A 6,040-nucleotide genomic window follows, 5' to 3' on the forward strand; every position below is an offset into this window, starting at 1 on the left:
TATGCATTTTTTTCAGGAAGATTACAATAGTGATGTGTCCTTTTTTGGTGCATCATACCAGCATATGACTGGTAATTTACTTTTTGATCCCTTGGTTAAAGTGCTACCTTCCTAGGTTCTCCATTGTAGTTATATTTTTCTTTCTCTCTTGAGGAAGACTCTTTTGAATGATGTCACTACCTTATTGCACTGTAGATTTTCAATCACTAGTTTTAGAGTCTATTTATGATTCTTGCATGGATTAATTTTTACCATGATGATTACCAAATTTATTTTTTTGTACATCTAACAGTTGGTTTTCTACTATAAAGTATAATTTTCCATTCTTTCACATTTTTCCAGCAAGTTATTTGGGTTCTGCTTGCCCAACTACAAGGTGGAGTGTGGATTCCCCCTATACCAGCAATTAATTAATTAATGATTAATTAATAATTAATTAATTCTCAAACACTATCTACCAGGAGATAGCATCAGATTCCACAGGTTGAGGGCTGTCCTACAAGGTTGCCTCCACCTTAACTTCAGATGCCAATCACAAACCCAGGTTATCACCTATGTTTCTTTTTTTTTTCCAAAGATTTTATTTATTTTTTTGACAGACAGAGATCACAAGTAGGCAGAGAAGCAGGCAGAGAGAGAGAGGAGGAAGCAGGCTCCCTGCTGAGCAGAGAGCCCAATGCAGGGCTCGATCCCAGGACCCTGGGATCATGACCTGAGCCGAAGGCAGATGCTCAACCAACTGAGCCACCAAGGTGCTCCAGACCCACAGTTTAAACCCATGTTGTTCAAGGGTCAACTGTACTTACTAGATTCCTAGTTTATAATAAGATGATATACCTCAGGAATATCCAGATGGAAGAGATGCACAGGGCAAAGTATGAGGAAAGGACTGAAGCTTCCATGCCCTATCCAGGAACTTGACCCTTCACAAATCTCCATGTGTTCACTAACCCAGAAGCTCCCTGAACATCATCCTTTGAGATTTTTATGGGGGCTTTATTACATAAGCAAGAGTGATTAAATTATTGGCCACTGGTGACTGATTCAATCTCCAGTCCCAGTCCCCTTCCTAGAAATCAGAGGGTAGGACTAAAAGGCCCAAACCTCTAATCAGGTGGTTGGTTTCCTTGGCAACCCGCCCCCATCTTTAGATGCTTCCAAAAGTCCCCTCATTAACATAAACTCAGGTGTAGTTGAAAGGTGCTTGTTATAAATAACAAAAAACATTTTTATTGCTCTTACCACTTAGAAAATTCCAAAAACTTTAGAAGTTCTATGCCAGAAACTGGACAAAGACCAAATATATATTTATTATAAATCAAAAATTCACACACATCTATAACTCTATTGCTTTGACTTGCTCTCTCTTGTTCTTGGAAATATCCTGTTGGCTGGGGAGCCTAGGTGGCTCAGAAGGTTAAGTGTCTGACTTCCGCTCAGGTTATCATCTCAGAGTCCTGGGATCCAGCCCTGCCCTTGTGAGCCCCACCCATGTCAAGCCTGGCCTCAGTCTCCACACTCTCCTTCCTTTTCCCTCTGCTCCACTTCAAAAAAGGAAGACAACTATTGAGGTCAAACAGAAAGATCTCAATTACTTATTTTTTTAAGATTTTATTTATATATTTGAGAGAGAGAGAGAGAGAGCGCATGAGAGGGGAGAAGGTCAGAGGGAGAAGCAGACTCCCCATGGAGCTGAGCACCTGATGCAGGACTCCATCCTGGGACTCCAGGATCATGACCTGAGCCGAAGGCAGTTGCTTAACCAACGGAGCCACCCAGGCACCCTAAAGATCTCAATTTCAAAGAATAAATAGTCCCTTTAGCTTTAGTAGCTATTGGTCAAGTGATGCTAAGCTGAACTGTGGCTTGAAGATTACACTGAGGTTGGTTGGTTTGTTTTCAAAGAACTTATTCTCAACATTTAGTTCCTATCTGAGTCCAAATCCGAAACCTTTGCTTGATACTAAGAGGACAGAGTGGCTGGAAAGTTATTTTGCTGCTGAGGTAGAGAGGCCAGGGATTGGCAAAATTGGGAGACAGGCTTCACACTAGATGCTACCAGTCAATCTCTATTTCTGGGTTTCTCACTCCTTCTGTTATCACCTTCAGGATATTTAATAAAAGGACAAAGTTAAGAAAAATATGAAGGTGAGTTGTATGTTATATATATTAATAGAGATCTCCTTGAAGGATTTACCTCCAGAATTATCCTGGGGTCTAACAGAAATATCATAATCTCTGACTTGCTGCTTCTTTGGTTTATTTTGCTGGATTTATACACAGCCTGCCTTGGAATTTTAGTGTGTAGTTTTCAATTTCCATTATTACAAGTCAGGGAGAATGCAGATGAAAATAAGTGCTCAGCAAATAAGTAAATCTGATTTCTAAAATTCTCCTCTGAACAAAGTATCATGCTGCTCTTATAAAAATTTAAATATAACACACATATTTATGGAGGAGCTTGACTGAGTCTCAGTAGAAGTCTAAAATAGTGAGTGTATATGCTTGAAGAAAGCAAATAAGTGAACATCCATCAGGAGGGAAAGGATGGATATAAAACAGAGGTAGATTTTATGTTACTATTTTCATCTTTTTGAATTCTACAAATTTAACAACATTCAGTAGACAAAAGGAGGATAGAAAAGAAATTGGAACCTCAGAAGGAAATAAAATACCTTCCAGCCAAAGATGATAAAATCAATATTTATCAAACAAGATCATAAAACCTAAATGGCTTCATTTCCTACTTAATCAGAAAAAGGTCTATTAATATTTGCTTTAGGTAGTAGAAGAAAAATAAAGTTGAAATTGTGGGAGGGAGATTTTGATACTTGATTTTTCATCAGCTAATGGGATATTTATTTTTTTCTTTTTAAATTTTATTTATTTATTTTTAAAGATTTTATGTATTTACTTGTCAGAGAGAGAGAAAACACAAGCAGAGGAAGCAGGCTCCCTGCTGAGCAAAGAGCCCAATGGGGGATTCAATCCCAGGGCCACAGGTTCATGACCTGAGCCCAAGGCAGATGCTTAACTCATCCACACAGGCATTCCAATATTTCTTCTTTGAAAAAAAGACCAGGGGCACCTGGCTGACTCAGTCAAAAGAGCACACAGCTCTTGATCTTAGTGTTGTGAGTTCAAGCCCCATGTTAGCATTAGAGATTACTTAAATAAAACTTTTTTTTAAAAAAGGGCAAATAATCTAATAGAAGATATAAAGACATGAACAGGTATTTCCCAGAGGAAGAAACATATAGCGAGGAAAAATTGTGAAAAAGTGGTCAGCTGCATTAGTGAGCAAGGCAATGCAAATCAATACCAGAAAGACATGCCACTTTGTACCCATTTTATGGGTGAAAGTGAAAAAATCTGATAATGCGAAGTATTGGAGAAGATCTGGATTATTGTGAAATTTCACACATTGCTAGAAGAAGTATTGATTACTACAACCACTTTGGAAAGCAGCTGGCAATATCTTGCAAAGATGAACGTTCCCATACCATACAGGCCAGCAATTTCCCTGCTAGTCATATACCCAAAAGAAACTTTTGCACATATCCTCTTTCTCCTCCATCACCACCATCACCACTACCATCAGAAGATAACAAGAATGTTCATATAAACCCTTAGTCATAAAAACCTGAAAACAACTCTCAGCAGCAGAATGGATATACAGAACATATAAATGACTGAAAAGCAGCTGTAGGCAGTAAGAATGAATGTAAGCAGTGCAGTTTTGAACAACAACAACAAAACAACAACAACAACAGCAACAAAAAACCAAAACTAATCCCAGAAGGTGTCATGTTGGGAAATAAAATCTTGGGATAATAACTGATTTTTCTGTCATTTCTCACCATTCTTTTTATTTGAACCACACAATCCTTCCCCATTAAAACAAGACTAGGAGGTTGTGGTTCCATGTTTCTTACCCAAGAATAGCAACATACAGCAAAATGCTGAGGCACAGATTAAAATTCGTTTTGTACATAGGGGAGGAAAAATTTTCTTTTATTCATCAAGATTCTGTGGCTGGTCTAATAGTTAAATCAACATAAGAAAAATTAACAGAAGAAAGACAAATTTGATTTCATACATATGAGAACTCCATAAAAATGTGAGATCCGTGGGCAATCAGGGAGTTGGAGTTACATGATGTCCTGAGATAAGGAATCGAATAGGGCCTTCAGAGAGGAGGGTAATTCATAAGACAGCAATAGGAACACATGTTCGATAATTAGATATTTGCCTTGTGTCAGGGAAGAAGACCTTCCTCTGCCCTATGCTCCTTCTAGCTAGACTCAGAATGATATTGACATCCCACAGATTCACAGGAAAAAATAAAATTTAATAGGGCTAGATACAGGGACTCCACACAAACATGAAAATCCCAAAGACAGTGAAGCAACAGGAAGCTTATAGGAGCTAAGGAGAAAGGTAGGGTCTGAGGATACAAAGGGGAGAAAGACCATTAGCCTGAAGGTGAAAGGGGATGTTTTGAATAACGAAAGTTGTGTTCTTGAGAACACAGGAGTATCTGGTAGTAGCTCTCTTCCTGGTACAGCCTCTCCTTTCCAGTGTAAATTTAGGTAGTTCAGGGGGAGGCCAACAGCTTTTCCTGCATCTGTTGGAAAGGACTTTTAACTCAAAATAATCTTTATGCCCTAGTGGCCCATCTTGGGGCAGCCTGCCAGGGACCCCCCCATCCCTACCATATAGATGGGTCATTGGGATAAAAGTTATCTCTGGCAGTAACTCTCTGTGAACCAGGTCACTGTCTACATTTTTCTAGGTCAGTAAGGGAAATTCAACTTACTGAATTTGTTGTTTCTTAAGTCTTCTGGGTCCTGATTGCCTTCAGTTCAAAATAACTCATATGCCCAAGTGGTGTATTTTGGGGGTTACATATTCTGCTCCCCTTCAAGTACCATCAATTTGATGTCGAGTGTTTTTAAAAAAAGATTGATTGATTAAGAGAGCAAGTGGTGGGAGACAAGAATGCGAGGAAGCAGGAGGAGGCTCCCAAAAAACAAAAGCCCAGGACCTGATGGATTCCCTGGGGAATTCTACCAAACTTTCAAAGAATAAATAACACCTATTCTCCTGAAGCTGTTTCAAAAAATTGAAGCAGAAGGAAAACTTCCTGACTCTTTCTATGAAGCCAGCATTACCCTGATCCCCAAACCAGGCAAAGACCCCACCAAAAAGGAGAATTTCAGACCAATATCACTGATGAATATGGATGCTAAGATTCTCAGCAAGATCCTAGCAAACAGGATCCAACAGCACATTAAAAAGGTTATCCACCATGACCAGGTGGGATTCATCCCTGGGCTACAAGGATGGTTCAACATTCGCAAATCAATCAATGTGATAGAACAAATTAATAAGAGAAAAGAGAAGAACCACATGGTCCTCTCAATTAATGCAGAAAACGCATTTGACAAAATCCAGCATCCGTTCCTGATTAAAACGCCTCAAAGAATAGGGATAGAGGGAAAATTCCTGAACTCCATCAAATCTATCTATGAAAGACCCACAGCAAATATCATCCTCAATAGGAAAAAGCTTGTGTCCTTCCCGCTGAGATCAGGAACACGACAAGGATGCCCACTCTCACTACTCTTGTTCAACATAGTATTAGAAGTCCAAGCAACAGCAATCAGACAACAAAGGGAAATGAAATGTATCCAAATTGGTAATGAAGAAGTCAAACTCTCTCTCGTTGCAGATGACATGATTCTTTATATGGAAAACCCAAAAGACTCCACCCCCAAACTACTAGAACTCATACAGCAATTCAGCAACATGGCAGGATACAAAGTCAATGTAAAGAAATCAGTGTACACTAATACACAAGTGTAATCTTATACACTAATAATGAAAATACAGAAAGGGAAATTAGAGAATCGATTCCGCTTACTATAGCACCAAGAACCATAAGATACCTGGGAACAAACCTAACCAAAGAGGTAAAGGATCTGTACTCGAGGAACTACAGAACACTCATGAAAGAAATTAAAGAAGACACAAAAAG

Source organism: Mustela nigripes, chromosome X (assembly GCF_022355385.1).
Source record: "Mustela nigripes isolate SB6536 chromosome X, MUSNIG.SB6536, whole genome shotgun sequence".
Taxonomy (NCBI): domain Eukaryota; kingdom Metazoa; phylum Chordata; class Mammalia; order Carnivora; family Mustelidae; genus Mustela; species Mustela nigripes.